General features: G+C 49.7%; 1 long non-coding RNA gene across 1 annotated transcript; it reads left to right on the top strand.

Annotated features, from left to right (window-relative positions):
- The first annotated feature begins 13,193 nt into the window (after nucleotides 1-13,193).
- Nucleotides 13,194-18,149, top strand: LOC142018032 (uncharacterized). Its single transcript, XR_012646664.1, has 4 exons — nucleotides 13,194-13,329; nucleotides 14,531-14,605; nucleotides 17,292-17,413; nucleotides 18,017-18,149. It is a non-coding gene; the product is annotated as an uncharacterized LOC142018032 (long non-coding RNA).
- Nucleotides 18,150-21,944: the final 3,795 nt, after the last annotated feature.

Below are 21,944 nucleotides of genomic sequence, written 5' to 3'. Positions count from 1 at the left end.
ATAAATGAAGTGATTCCCATCTGTAAATCTATCATAAAAGGCACCAAACTCATTTCTTCTATCAGTCCCAAGGAGCGAAAGATTTTTCCTAGTTCAGGAAGCATATGATAAAGCAAGACTCAGGATCTGGAATGCAACTCCAAGGGAGAAAAGGGTGTGCCAGGGTCATCTCTTCTTACAAATACTTTGGGCCTGGCTGGGCCTTTCAGTCCTCTCCCTTCTGCTTGGAAAAGGGGAATTTATATTGAAACCCCACATTTACCTGCCACATAGATGTTTATTGCAGACCGTGGCTGTTTTTTTCTTTAGTGCTGCTTTTTGAAAACAAAACAAAACAAAACAAAATAGAGAATATGCTGTAACTCAAAAGAATCCGCAAGAAACAATAAACTTGTTGGCCCTAGACATGACTCTGCTCGCTCCACTGAGCACATGCCATCCCGGCACACGTGGGTGCACACAGGCACCCCCATCCCACACTTCTTGTATGCTGTGGAACAGCTGTTCTGCAGTTACAGAAAGTACAAGGAGGTATGGGAAGAAGCTGAGGCAGAGAGAGGAAGTACGTGTTCAGTGAAGCTGGTGGACCCCTCGATAATACACAGGGAACCACGGACTCCAGCAGCAAATTGGAAATTATTTATTTTGTCATCTATGCAAATGCCTAAAATTTATTTTCATTTTGACACTGCTTTTCCTGGTGTCTGGACACCTCCCGAGATTTCTTAGTTAAACTGGTAGGAATGGAAAGTGGAACAATTAGATTGTGCTGGTGAGGATGATGTACAAGGCACCTATGTTACTGACACACATCTTGGAATTGCCATGGGAAGTAACAGGAGTGAAATAGGCCAGAAAAATGGCCACAGAATTTTTAAATAGATGATCGCTTACAACCTGGAATACAATGCCACAAGAAGGGGTGTGGAAGTATAAGATGTGACACTGTACATAAAAGAGTTACATTGTAAAAAGAAATTAAATCACACGATGATACAATGTTACTTCTGAGCTCAAGAAGGGGAAGTTATGTTGATACTGTGTGTAGGAATGTAGGGTGGGTTTGGATGGAGCCAGGTGTGCCTGGGAAAGCAGGAACCAGAGCAGTAGGTGCTAGACAGTAATTAATTAAAGTAACCAGGGAGTCATTGGCAGGGGATTGCTGAGGGTGATATGGAAATAAAGGTACGTGACTGGTCTCAGGGACTGTGTGGGGTGGGTGTGTGTCTGGTTTTTTTTCCTTTTTTTCCTTTGTCTATTAACTTGCCTTCTTGATCTGTATAAATTAAGAGACCTGAGCCCTGGGAGGGGACTCACTTTTCTGAATGTATTAGCAGAGCAGCTTTGCTAATAAACAGATTGATCTGACAAATTGTGAGTCTTGAGTCTAACTTTGACAGGGGTCAGTGCATGGGCCCTGCCCATATACATAGGAACATGGTTAAGTTTGTCTAAAACATCTAATTAACTCTAATTGATCTAGGTGTGGATCTCAGCAAAAATGGGAGGTCAAAGGGGACTAGGTTACTCAGCAACAATGTACCACAGTTCCCTTTCTTGGAACCATAGAGAGAGCAGTATCAGGGTCTGGGTGTGGAGCCAGGAGACAGCCCTGCACTGGGAGGCAGCAGGAGTAGGGAGAGTGGCACATCATCCACGCACCAGCCCATGGTGATGAGTCTGAGCAAATAACACAGCTGCAATGGAGATTGGAGGCTGTGGGGGGAGAAGGGATTAGAAGTGCCAGTGGCTGAATTCAGTGAGACAGTGCAGGTACTTAATGTCATGCACATGCTCAAGTGATTTGCTGGATTTGAGCTTAATTTATTAATTTAGTTAAGTATTTCAACGCTGGTTATTTCTAGCAGAAATACCAAGTGAGTGCACATATCCCTTGTTGGTGGATATAGGGATAGATGCTGCTGTAAGGTCAGGTCCACATATGGGGAGACAAAGGGGCTTTGAATTATCAACAGAGTGCTGCTCTGCTGCTGTGGAGCAGGGCTGCCCACAAAATTGCCAGCCCTCTAGGCAAGGTGGGAGGCAGGGCCTTGGCTGGAAGGGGTGGAGCGGGGGGGGGGGCATCCTCCCCAGGCAGCTCTTCATTGGCTACCAGGAACCACAGACCTTTTTTAAATTGCTGGGTCCAGGGGCAGCTGCCCCCGCTACTCTCCCTGTTACTGCCAGCAGCTCTGCTGTCAATGGCTACTGGAAGGAAAACAAAGAATTTTAAATCAGCTCGTGTGTCTCATGTTTGAAGTCGCTTCTGTTCCTGGAAAAAGGGAGAGAGAGAGGGAGATTAATTCCCTCTTCAATGCAAAAAATCTCAGCTGTACCCTGGAATCTGAAGTGAGAAGCCACCTCCCAGGCTGTTTGGAATGCTGCCATCTCAACCTCCCCATACCCCCATCACTGTACCTGCTCATCTTTTCCATCCCTGTGCAGAATAAATTTTTATGGGCACTGTGATAGGTGTGAATGTGAACCACCAGTAGCAATGAGCTGCACAATTTACAAGGACCACTGCCCCCTAGGCAAACCCAGTGGCTTTCCCCTGAAACCTTGCCACAAAGCAACAATGGGTTATAAAACAAAGCTCTGCAGCACACCAAAATCATGGGGACAGAGTAAAATACATCGGTGATAAATTAAGCCATTAAACCATGTGGGCGGTAAGAGGGAGAAAACATGCTAGAGGGCGGATTACAGGTTGAACTTCTCTAGGCTGGAACTCTCACCTCTGGGAACATTTATAATCTGACCTGATTTGTAGTTAGCTGGACAACCCTTTATCATGGGTGTGGCCAAGTTTCCCATGGGCCCATAAACTTTATTTATAGCCACCAGTCCTGCCTCTCTGTTCTGTGTTGTTATTTAGCTGTAATTTACCCCTAAATGTCTTCTACGGGCTCAGTAAACAAGTGTCAGTAATGTGCTAGAAAATAGTGACCTTCCGTGGTATGGCAATCATCTGGCACCTGTCAGGTCCCGAGGGTGGTGGACAAGATAGGTTCAGCCTTTAGTGCCAAACTCAAATTTTCAAAAATCACAAGTCAGCCTCATAAGTAAATAAATAATTATTGAGTTCTTTTGCTTTTCCTTGTGGTTTGCAAGCCCCAAGGGTGAAACTGGGTACCATATTCAAGCATTTCTCCACAGACCTTTTGGACAGAAACACATTTTGAGAAAAATCTGAGATTTTCACCTAATCACGATTCCAGATGCTGGGAGTTAAATAAAACAACAAATATCATGAGTGAGATGAAAAAATTGTGAGAGTTGTTAACATGGGGAGTGTCTAGTGTTCCCACTAACCTTTTCCATCTGGGGCAGAATAAATTTTGTTGTGTGCACTGAGGCATGTGAGGGTGTGCACCACCAATAGAAATAAATACCCAGTGGGGGGATGGGGGACCTCTGCTAATCAGTTGGGTGGCACCAGAATCTCTCTTAGGAGGCTGCCCAAGTGCTTAGCTTACAGTGAACACTGGGGTGCCATATAATTCCATGGTCCCTGTCCAATAAGCTTTAAGCCTTTAGTTATGGCCAATTTTGAAATTTTAACACAAAAACAATAAAGGGACTAACTCCCTTCCCATGCAGACTGCAAAAATAGTTGATCAAATAAGTTGGTCTCCTGTGATTTATTAATATCTTGTGCAAATTGGCCAAATGAACTTCATCAACAAAGTTACAGAAGCATAAAATGAACTTAATACTGAATCTTTATTACACAAGCAGTTTTTTTTCCCTTCTCACCACCTGCCAAAAAATCTCATGTCAGTTTTGCTTTCCTGGAAAGCAGCTTTCTATCCACTTTTCGGATCAGAGATAAAATGCCTGTGTGCTTTCTGAGTCACGGCAACCATCTGCGATTCCCCTCCAAAATGTTTATTACACAAATTTCAATTAGTGGAAAGAGTAGAAAACCACATCAATCCCAGACTTTAACACTTTCAGGCTGTGTCTACAGGTGTCATATCTTCCGGAAGACAGCAGCTACACTCAAAGCGGCATCCGAAAGAGCTGCCCACTCTTCCGGAAGATCGCGTCCACACATGCGCAAATGGTCTTCCAGAAGAACAGGGCAGGAAACTCCTCAGACGGGGTCACAAATTGGGAGAACACTTCCGGGGCACCAGCCACACAGCCTGTTAAAGGGCCCCCCCAACAGCCCCTCCCTGCACTAGCTGCCAAGGCCCATTGTGCTGCTCCCAGCATAGCTCGTCATCCCATTCCTCTTGCAACAACCCACGGGCCGGCCATGGACCCCGAGGTTAGCAGCACAGGCTCGCCCTGACATGGGTGCTGGGATCCTCCTGGCCACCCTCTTCAGCCAGATGCATGAATGCAACATGAGCACCGGGGCCCGCGACTCACCCCTGCCCCAGCCAGGCCCCTGACAGCCCATCCACCATGTCTGGACCCAGGCTGCCAGCAGTGACTGGTGGGACCAGGTGGTTATGGTGCAGTGGGATGATGAACAGCAGCAGTGGAATGTGTGCATGCAGAAGGACATGCTTTGTGAGATCTGTGCCTGGCTGCCACCCCTGCTTCACTGCCAGGACATGGGGATGCAGCCAGCCCTCCCACTGGAGAAGCGTTCAGCCATTGCCATCTGGAAGCTGGCCACCTCAGCTAACTACCGCTCTGTGGGGCAGCAATTTGGGTGGCAAGTCCACCGTTGGGGCCATCTTTACTGGAGGTAAGCCACACGCTGGGCCCCAGCACAGCACGGGAAGTGGGGGATGGTGTCAGGCAATGGGAGCCCCGGGGACCAGGGTGGGGCCTGGACACAGGGGCCAGGGGGACTGCCACAGGGGACTCCAATACCCCACCCTAACACAAGCCCGCTCCCAGAGGGGCACCTTGCTGGGGGTGGCAAAGGGAGGGAGGGATGGAGAGAGGGAGGGGGAAGCCAGGGACCAGCTGGGGTACCCCTGGGCACACACGTGAGCGTGCACGCCCCTTGTCCCCTGCAGGTCATGAGGGCTATCAATCACGTGCTCGTGCAGTGGCTCGTTCACCTCAGGGACCTGGATGCAGCCGTGCATTCTTCGTGGACTCAGCTTCTCCCAGTGCTTCAGGGCATTGGATGGCACCCATATCCCTATCAGGGCCCTGGGCCAGCACATCAGCCAATACATCAGCACCGCAAGGGGTACCACTCAGTCATGCTCCAGGCAGTGGTGGATGCTTGGGGCCAGTTCACCAATATCTATGTCGGCTGGCCTGGCCAGACACACAATGCCTGCATCCTTTGGGTCACCATGACCACAATCCTGTGCCACTGGGTGGCGGTGGGCACATACATTGCCCAATGGGACCTCATCATTGGTGACATCGCTATCCCATTATGCCTGGTAGCCAACCCAGCATACTCCTTGCAGCCCTGGCTGCAGCTCCCCTGCACAGAGAACCTGACCCTATAGCAAGAGCTCTTCAGCACCCTGCTGGGACTCTCCCATAACATGGTGGAGTGTGCCTTCCAGCACCTAAAGACAGGGTTCAAATGCCTTCTCACGCACCTCCGTGTGGGGGTGGAGAACAACCTGCAGCTCGTGGCTGCCTGCTGTGCTCTCCACAACCTCACTGAGGCGTATGAGGGAACACAGCACCAGGGTGGGCCGGCCTTGCTGATGCTGGAGTGAGGGCAGCCACCCATGGCCCCTAAATGGCAGTTCCACCAGGAAGGGGTCCACACCCAGAAGGCCCTCCAGGAGGCCTTTGCCCACGGGGACCTTTGAGCCAGGCCCCCAATGCAGGCTCCCCAATGAACAGGGACACAGAGGTGCCAAACAAAGCTGTGTTCTGGAAATGGCTAACTAGTGTAACAGGTATATACAAACATTAAAAATGTGCTTCAACAAAATGCATGGGAGTGGGGCCAACTATTTAGGAGAGTGGGGCATCTAGGCAGAGGGTTTGTACTAACTGGGTGTGGAGGGGGAGGGGAGGGACCCCCTACTTGAGGGATGGGGTGGAGTGCCATGAGCCCCAGTTCCCACGGCTGCCTCTCCTGCCCCAGGTGCATGGTCCCCGATGGGGCAGGGAGCATTGGGAGGAGACGGTGGGCAGCTGATGTCAACTCCTTGGTAGGGGATACAGAAGGGGTGGTTCCTGGGGCAGGGGGCTTTCCATGGGGCTCACCATGACCACAATCCAGACCCTTAGGTCAAGAAGGGCTGCCATGGGAAGATCCCAGGAAAGAAGGGCAGCTAGGGCCTTGGGATGGCGATCCCAGGGGGGCCAGGAGCACAGGTGTTGGAGGAGGAGGGAAGGGGGTACAGGGCAGGAGGAAGGAGGGAAGGGGGGATGGCAGGTGGAACAGCAGTGGGCAGGGGGGAGGGTGCTTGGTGGGGCAGAAGGTGGGGTGGTGGGGAGTGCCAGGAGGGCCCTGCAGACCTCCCGGAGCATCCCCACCACCTCCCCCCAGGTTTCCCAGCACCACCGGAGGGCCTCCGCCTCCAGGGCCAGCTGCCTCTCCACCACATCATTTTGGTGGTGGAGGGCAGTTGCATATGCCTCTGCCTTCTCCACCAGGCTCCAACGAAGGGACCGCTGGGCCCACCGGGCTGCAGCCAAGTGTGTGGGTCATGCTCTGCCGGGGGATTGCCAGCACCACCGGCCTTTGCACTGCTAGCTGGGCCTGGGCTCCTCTGGTGCCTCTCCTGTCCCTGGGATTGGGCCATTGCAAGAAAAGAGGTGGGGCAGAGGGAATTAGGGCCCCAGCCAAGCCCCATGTGGTGGTCCCCTGGCTCCTGGGCACCTCCCCTGGGCCAGACCCAGGAAGCCTTTGTATTAAAAGCCATGGTCCTGGCATAGCGGCCTGGGCAGTCCCTCACCTTAGGGATGCTGCCACCTGTTAGGGCCCCACCTGGGAACAGGGCACTGAATTAGGGGGGTGCAGTCAGGCACAGGGGAGACCTTGCCTGGGGCACTGGTAAGCTGGGCGCAGCTGTGTACCCTGGGTTCCCCCCTGCATGGACCTCTCTGTGCAGGGACTCCGCAGGGAGGGGAGGGTGTGTGGGGTGCCCTGTGGCTTGCCTGCGACCCTGGGGTCCACTCCAGGGTGGGGCATGGGAGGGGCATGGTGTGCCGCCACTGGGGATGTTCTGTGCCATGCACTTACCTGATGGGACCTCATATAGGTCTGGGGATGCCCAGCTGGACATGGTCCAGCTGCTCAGGTCCAAGGCTGGGGCTATCAAGAGGGATCCTGGGGCTGGCCAGTGGTCTGACCCTCCTCCCTGGCCACTTCAGAGGAGCTGCTGTCCTCCCCCTCCGGTGCAGCGGGGGGGGTCCGTGGCTGCCCTGTCCACGACGTGGTGCAGTGGTGAGGTGTCATCGCCTGCCAGGATGTCCCGCAGCTCCCTATAACAGGGCCACTTGGCTGGGCTGGTCCTGGAGTGACAGCGACCGTCCCTTGCCCATGTATATCCCTGGCGCAGTTCCTTTACCGTGCACTGAACCTGGTCTGTGGTCTGGGCAGGGTGGCCAGGGCTGTGGCCAGTCAGGTGCAGGCAGTGGCGGTTTGCCGGTGACCCGATGTGTCCCTGAGGACGTTGTCCTCTTGCCAGAGTGCGAGGAGGTCCTGCAGCTCTAGCTCAGTCCAGGCAGGGGCCCTCTTCCTCCAGGGCCGCTCCCCCTCCAGACTGCCATCCTCTGACACCCCGGGGCTGCCCAGAGGAGTGCAGGAGGGCTGGCTGCTGGCCATCAGGTCTGGGGTGGCAGGAGGCTGGGTGCTGCAATCCAGCATGTGCTGCCAGCCTCACAGCCCCTGCTTCCTGCTCCAGGGTTTCTAGGTCCTTGGAGCTTTAACTGCTGCTGGAAGCAGGACCATAGAGCCCCCAGCGGCTTGCTGGACTGTCTCCCGGCTCCAGCAGGGAGTCACCATGGTGAACCACTTCTTCCGGAAGAAGCAGTCCACAAGTGTCCACATGTGCTTTCTCCTGGAAGAATCTGCCAGAGGAAGGTCTTATTCCCCTTACAGAACTAGCGTTTGGTATCCGGAAGAAGTGGTGTGTTCTTCTCAATTCCTTCCGGAAGTGCACCTTACACGTATGGACGCTTCCGGAATCTTCCGGAAGAAGCCTGTGTTCTTCCAGAAGATCTGACACATGTAGACCCAGCCTCGGTGTTTTGCCAGGCAGCTCGCTAGCAAGAGGATCGGAAGAAAAGCAGCCAGCACACTGATGTGAAGAACTAAAATCTTGTGCCCACATTGGTGCTCCTCAGATTTGCAACAGGTTGTTGAAAATGTTTTCAGCTAAATTTGCTTCTCTGGCTCTCTCTCCAGTGTCACGACCTTCTGGCATTCCCTTGCCTTTTTCTACTGTAATGCAGGCCTACTGACAAAGTGAAGGAGGTAGGTGGGGGGCCTCCTGCCGGTTAGCTCTAGCCGTAGGCCTAGGTGCAAGGAGGACTCTTGCTTTTTGACACAGTATCAAGAGCTACATACAAATATGTAAGGAGCTGCAAATGAAGAAGCCATCTGCAGCAAGTTTTACTGCTCCTATAAAATCCAGGAACTCTGCTGCAGAAACTTGAGCACTATCTAGTGACCTTTTAATCTCTTTTATCACATACCTGCAGACATCTCTTTTATATTGCACTACAGCAGTGCTTGGTCTATACAGTCTCACTATACTCTGCCTGCTGAGCATCAGAATTCCTGCCAGTGTTTTCTGCAGTTCATCTTCTTTGTGACAAGTATCCGAGAGGTAGCCGTGTTAGACTGTATCTGCAAAAACAATGGGAAGTCCTGTGGAACCTTGTAGACTAACAGATATTTTGAAGCATAAGCTTTCGTGGGTAAACACCCACTTCGTCAGATGCATGAAGACTCATCTTCATTGTGAATTTGTAAATAAATGCCCCTTCTCTTTTTTACTATACCCTGTCAATGTCAATCAAAGGTGTCTTCCTGAGTATAATGGTAGTTGGATCAGGCTGACACTTCCCAGTCCCTGTTATTTGATAAAAATGCCACTGCAATTATGGCTTTCCATGGCAGCGGCCTCAGGGTGCAGACAGGCCCTACCACTTTTATGCTGTCTTGTTCCTGGGGGTTGAGAACATGCCCCTCCTGGAAATCCAAGTTAGAACTATCTACATGGTCCAGATTTCAGTATCACCATATATATGACCTTTCCCTACTCTTGTGATGACAAAGTCCATAGCAGCAATTTTGCTGAAGTGGGGAATTTTACATGCCCATCATAAACCTTTCATATTTGCCGAGTCAAAACACCACTCCTCAGCCTGTATACGCCACAGAGTCTGTGCTTCGTGATTTGAGGGTTTTCTAGCATAGCAACATAGTAACATCTTTTCTTTTTCCATTTCCTGAGAGGATTTTTTTTTATTGTCCACCATGACAATGACAAACTCCATGGTCTTTACTGTTGGTGCAGGATTCTGAGCTTCCTCCTTCTTCCAACATTTATGGGTTGTCTCTTTTACCTCTGCTATATTTCCGGTTTCCTTTATGTTTTTCACCTGGATTTCCATCTTTTTGGAGCTGCACTTTTTGCTTCATACTTGTCCTTCCCTGTTGGTGAATTTATTTGCCGTGAAGTTTATATGCAGTCTGAACACAGTATTGCCATTCTTAGTAAGGGTTCATAGAGTAAGCCCTTGATTTAACAGACTAATGGGGAGAAGGGGTGTCTGTTAATGCTGAAAGTCAGTTATATCGAATGGTTATACTGTATGATGATGCTGTTGGCAGGGGAAACGTTGTTATATTCTGTACTCATAGAAACAGTGTTTTGTAAATGAATGCTTACTGATGTTCCCATGAGGTTCAATATTGTATTTAGCATTGTTAGTGAATCCTCCTTAATTTTCTCATGAAATTCAGCATTGTTTTGTTACTGAAATCCTGTTCATGTTCTATACGACTGAATAACTCTACCTCCCTGTAACTTACATTCTGTTAATAATCTATTGGTACATTACCACCTGATTAATAGGGAATTACCAGAGCGGAATGTCATATGAGCAGTAGGAATTCAGTTTGAGCTGGAGGAATGGATAAAGGGAGTATGAGAAACTCTCCCCTGGTTTGTTGGTGGGGGGTGAACAAAGGAGGAGAGAGGTATAAGTATTGCTCACTGCTTGTTGCAAGGTGTGCAGGTTTTGAGGACAGATCCCCCTGCACCTTACTTGACATGCCAAATAAAGATTCTTCTTCCACTCTTGGTGTGTTATTGGGCCAGCGTTGCACACCGGGCACGAACTGCCACTGTGCCACCTTAAGAAGGAGGCAACAATGCACTGACATTCCCAGCCCATTACTCACTCCTGACCTCTACTCTGCTTCCTTCCCCCCTCGTCCCCTCACACCTCCATCTCCATGTCCCAGTTACCAGGAGAGGAGCTGAATGCTGACTTGGCTCCTTCCACAACAGTCCTCCAGCACCAGCGGCCCAGCTGCTCTCTGCTGACTCTTCCAGCCCTGGAGGCCCCACCAGCGTTGTCGGCTGTCTTGAGTTGCTGGTGTATATTTGAGGGGGAGGGGTCTGATGGTCAGTGTCCCTTATTTCCAAAGTCTCTTAAATCGGGGTCCATTAATCAAGGATTTACCATACATTTATTACAATGAATTACTTCTCTCTCCTGCTACTGGTCTCACCTGTGTACAGGTGACTTGTGGTAGCACTCGAAGGGTGCACCACTGTAGCCAGACAGAACCCCACCTTTTGCTCTACTCCATTTTGCCTTCCCTAGGTGCTTCAGAGCATGAAAGGGTTAAAAGGAATAGCCCAGCCCTGGAATGCCCAAGAGCACAGATCCATGGTCTTTGAAGCTCCGGAGCAAAGCTGATAAGAACAATGGGCTAATTAACAATGGACTAATTAACAGGCGGCCTGCGGACTGCCCTTGGCTGATTACCATCAGTTGATTCACCTGCAATGCTTGGTCCCAAACTTGAGAGGAAAATCTCCAGCCCATTAAGAAACAAATGCCCCTCAATTGTCTACCTTGCAGGTGTGAACTAAGCCCTTGAACTCCCTGTGAGAACGAGCATCAGACAGTTTAATTCAATTGGCTTTTTTTTATTTTTAAACCAAGGAAGAAGCCTACGTGACCCAATGGGTATAAAAGAAGGGTCCAGCAGACCCCCTATTTGAGTTCCAATCATCTTTCCTGCCTGACAGGAAGGTGGGGTCTCCCCAGGTCCCCGGGTACGCCCGACTCCTGGAGAAAAAGGGACAAAGTACTTCTTCCCAAGGGATTGAGAGAGAAACTGGCCAAGCCTCGTTGGTAATGCAGGGGTGAGAATAAGACCTGCTAGGTATTTTACTTTTTTTTTTTTGCGCGTATTTAACAAGTATAGATCTATGAATTAGAGTGTATGCTAGCTATTTGTGATCAAAGTATAAACCTTGTAACAATTGTAACCACAAGAGCTTAACTCTCTAGGTAAACAAACAAACATTGTAGCAGTAAGAAATTAACTTGTTAGATAAATAAACAAAGTAATTGATTAAGTGGTAACCTGACTCCTCCTGTTACTGTGCAAACTGAACACAAAACAAAGAACCCAGCTGCTTTCAGCTGCTCTAAGCCGCTCTAAGCCTGGTCACTCGTGGGCTCTGCCATAGCAGTTGAAATCTCATATTAAAACAAGGGCATAAGTGGCACCTCACCTGGCCATTGGCTAACAACCACCTCCCTGTGCCATTGCCAAAATTTTAATTGGCCCCTCATGCCATCTCCCTGTTTGTCTGAGTGACCCGGCCTAACCACCGTCTCCCCACAGCACCTGTGCACCTGAATGGGGTCAAATGAAACTATTATTAATTCCAATGGATAAAGTGCTAACAACACAAGCTACATGACTCAGAAAGTGAGACCTCCACGTGGTACCTTCCTTTGTTCACTGTTATTTATATTTATAGCTTATGGATTTTCCATATTTTCTCATGTACTTTATGCAAATTATTAGCTGACACCTGGATCAGGCCCACAGGTGAAATAAGCAATATGTAACAGCCACAGTTTACAGCACTCAGCATAGCAGTTAAATGATCAGCTATCAAATGTAATAATTCATCATAGACATTTTTTAACCACCCTTGTGCCAGCCACTGTTTGTCCCCAAAAATATCTTTTGCTCCAGACTGGTATCCTTTAAGCCCTGCTTAGAAATCACTGAAAATGTGAGCAATGTCTTCATTCATTCGTATAACATGTTCGTTCTTTCTGTATTACTAAGTAAGGGCATGAAAGCTGTAAGGTGTCAGGTTAAATTGCTTCTTTTAAAAGAACGCAGATAATTTTCACCCCTGCCCCCTATAGCTTAACTATCTAAAGTTTTTCAGCTGTTTTAGTTCCGTAATTTAAACAGGACAATATCAGACTGCAAAAACAGGTTGACAATCTACAGGGAAATAAATCATTGATATCACAGAAAAGAAATCCATATTTTAAGGTCAATTTGCTTTCAGATGTCATTATAAATAATGTTGTCCTCGTGGGACCAGCAGACTCAATCCAACAGTCATTCTGTTCAGCTGTAGGCCAATGGTCTGACCCTCAAACACTGGAGATGGATCTGAGGTGTTGGGATCCATGATTTTGATTTGACTTTCTCTAGTCCTACAAGTCCAGACTTTGATCTGTGTTTCCTTATTTTATGGCTAAAACCATTGTTGTTTGGGGAGCTTAATTCATGGGTGTTGTCCCATTGATTTGAAAGGGGCAACTCACTTGCGTAAAATTACTCACGTGTTTGTAGGATTGTCCCCATAAAACTCAATCATGCAAAAAATATGCATATCCGTAATAGTCCCATTGACTTCAGCAGAACAGCTCACATGAATGCCTTCTTTCATATGACTAACCATTTCCACAACAAGTCCTTATTTTGCTCCTTACACTTGTAACGTACAATAACAATGCTAAACTAATTAATTTTATCCTGGACTTTAAAAGACTTTTTCTTGTCTGAACTATTCCTGATATTCTGCATCTCAAGTATATATATTGTGCCAATTCTGTTTTGGAATTTGTTTTTAATATAGACCTTTTAGTCCTGATTCTGAAACAGCAGAGGATGGTGAAAACAGCCTACAGAGTGAGGTTTTGCCATCCAGGGATTTCCTACTCTGTGTCCCAACCAGAATGGTTATAAAAAGCCGAGTAACTCTTTCAATTGTCATTTTCAAAGCTGTAAACTCAGCCCGTGTTTCTTCAGGAAGAACAGAGATCCAGGACTTGGAGCTTTCTTTCTACTCATAATATAGCAGTTGCAACAATTTAGATAAATGGAAAGGTTAATTCCATCGGTGACAGTGCTTTTACTGGTGTTTGTGACTTGTGAGTTTTCCTTTTGTTACTAATTAATTTACTTTTTACTTTATTTTATAATCTTTTCCCTTTATTGCAAATTATTTACATTTCAGTGCATAAAAATTTGTTACTTTCAGTTAAGATATTTAAATATCAAGAGCAATTTTATTCAGCATTGACTATTAGTAAAGCAGCTATCTTGTAATTTAGTTTGCTACAAAATGTATTTGCACTTGTAAATCACAAAATTGTTAGGTTAGCAAAGATCTCTAGCAGATCACTTTAGGTTTTCTTTTTATTATCCCTGAAGCATCTGTGATAGAGATCAGTATAGTACTAAATATCTGCAATGACGATAATTGTATAATCTCTTGCGATAACTTATTTTTCTATTACTAGTTGAGCCTCTCCAGTCCAGCACCCTTGAGACCTCACCAGTGCTGAACGAGACAACTAGACAGACTACAGGAGGTTAATACTGTCTAGCCCATTAGCAACATTCCCACTGCTTATTGCAGTCTTAGAAGACATTCAGGGGTAAATTACAGGACAGAACAGTGAGAACCAGGTCTAGTGTCGCTAAACAAACTTTTTTATGGGACCACAGGAAACTTGCCACACCCATGATAAGTGGTAGTCTAGCTAACTAAAATCATGCTCGATTGTGGATGTTGCTGGACGAAAGGTTGTTTAATTAGAAAGGTTCAGCCTGTAGGCGGCTGAGATGTTTTCAGCGGATTCCCTCTGGTTTAAACAAGTGTAGCTCCACTTGAACATCAGACCCAGAGTATCATCTGAATCTTGTTTTAAAGAATAGTGACTTTCATTAATGTTTGCAGAAGAGTTTAGAGACGTAAAGAACTATGTAAGTGCTGAGTATAAGTTGTTTAACTTTCCTACATGACGATTAGTACAACAAGAGAAAAGAAGAGGCAACCTCTAATATTCTGACATGACATACAAGTGGAGGGGAGAATAAGGACAATGAGAATGCTGCTGAGTTGGTATTTTTCGGCCTTTTTCAGCTAACTCTTTCAAAGTTCAGTTTGCACCTGAAAACAAAGTGGCTGCTCAGACTGGAGATAAACTTGAATTAATCTGCAGTACTATTGACTGCGAGTCCCCAATTTTCTATTGGAGAGCCCAGGTGGACAACCCATTAGGTGGGACAGTGAACAATAATGGGAGCCACGCTCCATCTTGACTATGGATCCTGTTGGCTTTTCAGATGAGCATGAATATCTGTGCACTGCATCCTGTGACAATGGGAAGAAAGAAAAATCCACCACGATTGATATTTACTGTGAGTGATTTATTCCTTTTATATGTGACATTGGGACAATGCTCACTGGTAATGAAATTGATGAATCATTCTGAAAACTGGAGTTTGGGGTGGTAGAGTGTGTGTGGTGGGGGAGTCAATTATACCCCTAGCATAGCAATTCTGACAGGGTTTAAACATATATTTCCTAGTAGGACTCTCATATTGGTGCAGGGATTTCTCATTAGTGGGGCCCTATGAAATTCAAATTCCAGTTTGATCAATTTCACAGCCAAGGGATTTTCAAAATCTGAAGTTTCATGATTTCAAATATTTGAATATGAAATTTCAAAGTAATGTATTTGTAGGGCTTCTGATCCAACAGAAGTTGTGTGCGGCTGCAAGGTTATTGTAGGGGTGGGAATTGCAGCACAGCTACCCTTCCTTCTGTGCTGGTGCTGGTGGTGGTGCTGCCTTCAGAGCTGGGCAGCTGGAGCTTGGTGGTCACTGGGTGGGAGCCCAGCTTGGAAGACAGAGACACCACTTATGCAGAAGTGTGTGCATCATGGTATTGCCAACCTTACTTCTGTGCTGCTGCCGCTGCTGACAGAGCTCTGCCTGCAGAGATGAGTATATCGCCAAAAATCACGGTGTCTGGCAACACAGCTCTGAAGGCAGCACAGAAACAAGGGTGGCAATATTGTTACCTCCACCGCTAAAATAACCTTGAGCCCCACCTGCAATTCCCCTTTCAGGTCAGGACCCCCAGTTGGAGAAAGATGATCTCTTCCATGAAAGCTGAGTAGCAAAGGATAAAGGCACACAAAAGACCAGACTTCATGGCCAGATTTCAAGATCCATGATGCATTTTTCATGGCTCTGAATTTGGGAGGGTCCTAAATAGCAGACATCTTGAACTAGGCTACCTGGAATGAATTTAGCCTTCCTGGTTTTAGTTGTTCTTGGTGTTTTCCACAAACTATGTGAAAGGGAGAAAACATTTTTCCTAGTGTTCAAAAAGCTGAAATGTATGGGAAAAATGTGAGTATAAGGAGCCTGATCAAAGCCCATGGAAGTCAATGAAACTCTTTAGGTTTGGATCCAGCCCTTGTGGCTAATCCTGCCCAGTTTACTCATGACAATCGTTCCATTGACCTCAACAGGCTCTTTCCTGTGATGCATGCAGGAGTTAGCCCACATTGCAAGGACTTGCTAAATTCAATCTGCCTGCCACTCTGTTAGGTGCAAATACAAAGCATGCTTCCACACCATGGAAAGCAATGGAACCTTTGAAAGGGAGTTCACTGAGACCAAATCAGTCTTATATACCTTGAAATATGCAAACAGGAGCAGTAACAGGGAGTTTGCCTGGGAAAGCATCCTAGAGGAGGTCGGGTGAGTGTAGCGTTTGGGGGGCTGCGTTGTGAGCTGGTGGGTTAAATTTCTGTTTGTGCATTTGTTTTATTTTGCAGGGAGGGGCAGTTTGCATAGCTGCCTGTGTGCCTGAGCATCTGTTTTGCAGAGAGGGGCAGTTAGAAAGCACGTTTGGCAGTTTGGCAAGTTTGCAAGGTTTATATTGGGAGAGCTGCCTTCAAGGGCTGATTAGACTGGAGGCAAAGGCTTTGAGTGGGGCCTAACCAGCTAGCAGCTCTATAAGAAGACTGCCACAGCGAACCCTGTGAGCAGTGAACAGGAGCAGCTAACAGGGAGTTTGCCACGGAGTTTGCCTTAGGGAGGAGCCCCATACCTGTTTTCCCCTTTCTTATATGGTATTTCTCTTGTGTCCTTCAAGGCGGCACTAGACACAAATAAGGGATCTCTGAAAAGGGAAAAAATGGAGAGTGATATGGCTGGTGAGAGGTCTGTTGTTGTGACCTGCATGTCATGTGCCATGTTTGTCTTCCTCCTGGATGATAGAAAGTATTTTCAATGTACCAAGTGCAAGCTGGTAGCCATTTTAGAAGAGAAGGTTAAAGGACTTGAGGCGCAAATATCAACCCTCAGGTCCATCAGAGAGGTTGAAGACTTTCTGGATAGAAGGCAACAGATAATACTGCAGGAATAGCAGGCTGCTCAAAACAAGGAGGAGAACTGGAAGCATGTTACCTCCAGGAGCAGAAAACCAGTTCAGGTCTCTCCAATTCCAGTGGAGTTAAGTAACTGCTTTCAGCCTCTCTCCACAGGTGATATGGCGGAGATAACTGGGGCTGATACCTCACAGAGATTGGATCTGAAGGCATCCCCATGGTTTCTAAGGCATGGCATGCGCAGTGCTAGGGAAGGGAGTTCTATGACCACCACCCCTAAGAGAAAAAGACACGTAGTGGTGGCTGGGGACTCCCTCCTAAGAGGCACAGAGTCATCCATCTGCCAGCCAGACCTAGAATCCCGGCAAGTTTGCTGCTTGCCTGGAGCTAGAATCTGGAATATTGCAGAGACCCTGCCAAAAATCGTTAAACCTGAAGACTATTACCCCTTCCTACTTCTCCGTGTAGGAACCAATGATACAGCTAAGAGCAACTTTGAAGAGATCACGGTGCATTACTTAACCCTAGGAAGGAAGATCAAGGAATACAGAGCACAAGTGGTGTTCTTGTCTATCTTCCCTGTGGAAGCAAGGGGTCCAGGAAGGCATTGTCAAATCACGGAGGTAAATGCATGGATGTGTAGGTGGTATAGCAGGGAAGGATTTGGTTTCTCTGACCATGGGATTCTCTTTCATGAACAGAGATTGCTGGGAGGAGATGGGATCCACCTCAAGAAGAGAAGAAAAAGCACTTTGCGGGCAGGAGGGCTAGTGAGGAGGGCTTTAAATTAGGTTCATCAGGGGAAGATGACACAAGCCCTAAGGTAAGTGGGAAAGGAGGAGGTAACAATCGAGCAGGTTTCCTGGGTGAAGAGGAGAAAGTGGGCCAATTGGCCCCTTCTCTAAGATGCTTGTACACTAATGCCAGAAGCCTAGGAAACAAACAGGAAGAATTAGAGGCCCTGGCACAGTCAGGCTACGTCTACACTACGACACTACATCGAAATAGGCTATTTAGTAGTAACGACATCGAAATAGGCTACTTCGACTCTTATTGTCCACACATCCTCCAGGGCTGGTGCCGTCAATGTACAATGTCAAAGTAGCGATGAGGAGCTTTGAAAAGGGCCACCCCAGAAGGAAAAGCAGAGCGTCCACACACACAAGCACCCCCTCTCAAAATAAGGGGCCAAGAAAGCCTGCGGACAGGGTTGCAGAGCAGACTAGCCCTTCTGGGGCAACAGCAAGCTGCTCCCTTAAAGGGCTCCTCCGAGACACACCCAGACTGCACTACACGGCCCCTGTGTTGGTGACACAAGCGTCGCAGACCTTGAGGGGGGCCTGGGGAGGGGGGCCTGGGTGGGGGCCCAGGTGCGGGGGGGCATACTCTGCATACCTTCACAGGCACCCATGTCTACTCCCTGCAGGTGGTGCGTGCACTCAATGCCCTGCTGCTGCAGAGGGTCATCCAAGTTGGGGACCTGGACGTGGCTTTCATGGGATTCGCCACCATGGGGTTCCCTAACTGCTTTGGGGCCCTCGATGGGACCCACATCCCCATCCACGCCTCGGACCACTGTGGTGGGTGCTATATAAACAAGAAGGGCTATCACTCTGTGGTCCTGCAGGCCATGGTCAACAGCCGTGGCCACTTCCAGGACGCATATGTGGGCTGGCCTGGCCATGCCCATGACACTTGCGTGTTCCGCAGTTTGTGACTATGCTGCTGACTGAAGGCAGGGACCTACATCCCCCAGAGGGAAATCCCTGTGGGGGACACCACCGTAACCCTCTGCCTCGTGGCAGATGTGGCTTACCCCCTCCAGTCCTGGCTTATGCAGCCCTATACAGGCCACCTCAATGCCAGCCAGGAGCACAACAACGCATGACTCAACCACTCCTGCCAAGAGGTCAAGCGGGCCTTCGGGTGCCTGAAGGGCCAGTGGCATTGCCTCCTGGCCCGTCTGGACGTGGGCCTCCCGAACATCCCCCAGGCTGTGGGTGCCTGCTGCACGCTCCACAACCTGGTGGAAAGCAAGGGGGGGCCTTCATGCAGGGCTGGGCACTGGAGGCCAGAAGAGGCTACCCCAAGCTGGCCACAGGCCCTAGCCGCCCAGGCCCACCGGGACGGGGTCCAGGTCTGGGAGGCCTTGCGGGACTACTTTGACCAGGGGGCTTAGTGAGCACCACCCAGGCCACCCCTGGTGGGTCCCCTGCACACCGTCCCAGCACCTGCACCCCGCCCTCACTGAAAGCACACAGGACACGGGTTTTTGAAAAATAAAACTGCCTCATTGTTTAAATAACCACAAACCTCACCTCTGTGCATATAAAACTAATACAAACAGCATCATGGAAAATAACTATATACAGGTGGGGACAACTATAATAAACTATATATGGGGGGGGCAACTATAAATAACTATATACAGGGCAGGGACAACTATATACATGGGAGAGAAGTGGGTAGGCCAGACATCGGCCCATCATTCCAGGGCGGGGGTGGAAGGGTGCGACCCTTGCTGTGTTCAGGTGGCCATTCCCTGACTCAGCCAGGGTCCCCAGAGAGGCTGGCTGGGGGCCGGGAGGACGGGGAGGTACGGCCGAGGCAGGTCCTCGGCCCGGTCATCGGCCCCAGTGGCCTTCTGCCCTGTGGAGCTGGTGGATGGGGTGGCAGGTGCGACGTCAGACGGGGCAGTAGGCGGGACGTCAGGCGGGGAAGCAGGGAGGGCAGCACAGAGAACAATGCGCGGGGACAGCCGGGCCACCAGCTCCTTGAATGTGGCGGCCACCCAGTTAAAGGTGGCCATAAAGTCCTGCCAGGCCTCCTGGCGCCAGGCGGCCTCCCACTCCTCACAGTGGAGTCTCTGCTCCATGACGTCTGCCTGGCACCAGAGGGCATCAGCCACCTCAGGGTTGTGCATGGTGCGCCTCTGGCCCCAGCGGGGGTGGGCCCGTCCCAGCACAAGCAGTGACCCTGGGTGGTGGTGGTCCGGGGGTCTCAGAGGGCTGTCTGGGACCACGGATGATGCGGCTGCAGAAACAGGGGGGAAGGAGGGAGGGGAGCCATGAGTACACAGCCCTGACCAGTGGCCCACCCCCCCATCCCCCCAAGGGCATCTGGTCCCCATCCCCTGTCCCCCATTAGTACATGCAATGACCCTTTGGGTGGCCCCTTCCAGTGGTCTGCCCCTCCCACCTCCCACCAGTGGTGGGGCACAGCACTGTCCATGGGTGAAGGTGCTGATGGGCACTCGTGGCTGTGACACCATCCCTGGGCTGTGGTCTGCCCAGACCATGGCAGGCTGGAGTCTTCTGGGGATGCGAGGGGCCCCTGGTCAAGTGGTGTCCCCACCCCATGCCCTGGGAATGTGTGCCCTGTGGGGTACGTACCCGATGGTCCACTGCCATGGTCAGAGGAGGCTTGTCTGGTGGACGCCTGGCTGGAACTGTAGGAAGGGATGTCCAGCACAAGCCCCCCTCCTCACTGGACCACTCCGTGGCTGAGTGGAGGGTCCCGGCTCTAGCCCTGGGGGTGCAGGGCTGGCCTCCGGACCCGACCCTGGCTCCGAGGCCTGCTGGGGCTCGTTGGCCATGGTGTCATGGGTGGCTGGCAGGGAAGAGGTGTCCTGAGGGCCCAGGATAGCCCTGATCTCCCAGTAATATGGGCAAGCAGCAGGGGCAGCCCCAGACCGGCTGACCAAGTCCCAGGCCTGGGCGTAACCCTGCCACAATTCCTTGACCTTACTCCTGACATGGTCAGGAGTGGGGGCAGGGTGACCCCGGGTGGCCAGGCCCTCGGCCAGCTGGGTGAACGCCTCCACATTCCGCCGCTTGCTCCCCATTACGAGGGGCACCTCCTCCTCGCCCCAGAGCCCCAGCAGGTCATGGAGCTCAGAGTTGGTCCAGGAGGGGCCCCGCGTCCTGCCCCACTGGCTGGAGGCCTGGGAGCCCTGGGATGGCCTGGTGGGGGGAACTCTGTGGGCGCTCAGGGGGCTGGCTCGTTCCCATGGTCTCCCTCTGGGCCGTGCAGGGGCACCTTGTGGCACGGCTGCTGCCTGAATGGTGTCAGCTTCCTGCTACGGGGTCTCCGGGTCCATGCAGCTTTAAGAACCGCTGGGCGCAGAGATCATAAAGCCCTGCAGGGGCTGGACAGCACGTGTCCACCTAACAGCTGATGGCCACCATGGTGGACCTCGCTATTTCAAAGTAGCGGGACGCGGAACGTCTACACAAGTCCTATGTCAATGTTAGACAACGATGTAGGGTGCTATTCCCATCTTCTGATAGGAATAGCGATTTCAACGTCTTGCCGTCTAACTTCAATTTCAACTTTGAAGTAGCGTGTGCCATGTGTAGACGCGGCACTCGCTATTTCGAAGTTGGGCTTGCTACTTCGATGTTGCATTCTAGTGTAGACACACCTTCAAAGAAGTATGAGGTGGTTGGAATAATGGAGACTTGGTGGGATGGTTCGCATAACTGGAGCACGGTCACGGAAGGTTATAAACTGTTCAGGGGAGAAAAGGAGGAGGAATTGTGCTCTGTGTGAGGGAGGGAGCAGTGTGATTGCTCAGAGCTCCAGTATATGGAGGGAGAAAATCCAGTTGAGTGTCTTTGGGTTAAGCTTAGAGGCAGAAGTAACAGAGGTGATGATATAGTTGGTGTCTGCTATAGACTGCCAGATCAGGGAGATGAGGCTTTCTTCATGCAGCTAAGTGAAGCTTCCAAATCACAGACCCTGATTCTCATGGGAGACTTTAATCATCCGGACATTGGTTGGGAGACCACACAGACAATCCAGGAAGTTTTTGGAGACTACTGGGGATAACTTCTTGGTACAAGTGCTGAAGGAACCGACCAGGGGCCGTGCACAACTTGACCTGTTGTTCACAAACAGGGAAGAACTAGTAGAAGAAATAGAAGTGGGAGGGAACCTGGGCTGCAGCGACCATGAGATCGTAGATTTCAGGATCCGGACAAAAGGAAGAAGGGTGAACAGTAACATACAGACCCTTGATTTCAGAAGAGCAGACTTGGACTCCCTAAGAGACCAGATGAGCAGGATCCCTTGGGAAATGAAGATGAAGGGGAAAAGAGTTGAAGAGAACTGGAATTATTTTAAAGAAGTCTTACTGAAGGCACAGGAACAAACAATCCCGCTGCGTAGTAAGAAATGCAAAAATGGTAGGCAACCAGCTTGGCTTAACAGGGAAATCATTAGTCAGCTTAAACTCAAAAAGGATGCATACAAGAAATGGAAAAGTGGACAGTTGACTAAGGAGGAGTATAAACATATGGCTGGAGAATGCCGGGCAGTAATCAGGAAAGCGAAAGCACAATTGGAACTGCAGG

This window comes from Carettochelys insculpta, chromosome 9 (genome assembly GCF_033958435.1).
Source record: "Carettochelys insculpta isolate YL-2023 chromosome 9, ASM3395843v1, whole genome shotgun sequence".
NCBI lineage: Eukaryota > Metazoa > Chordata > Testudines > Carettochelyidae > Carettochelys > Carettochelys insculpta.
This window is presented reverse-complemented; position numbering and strand designations above follow the sequence as displayed.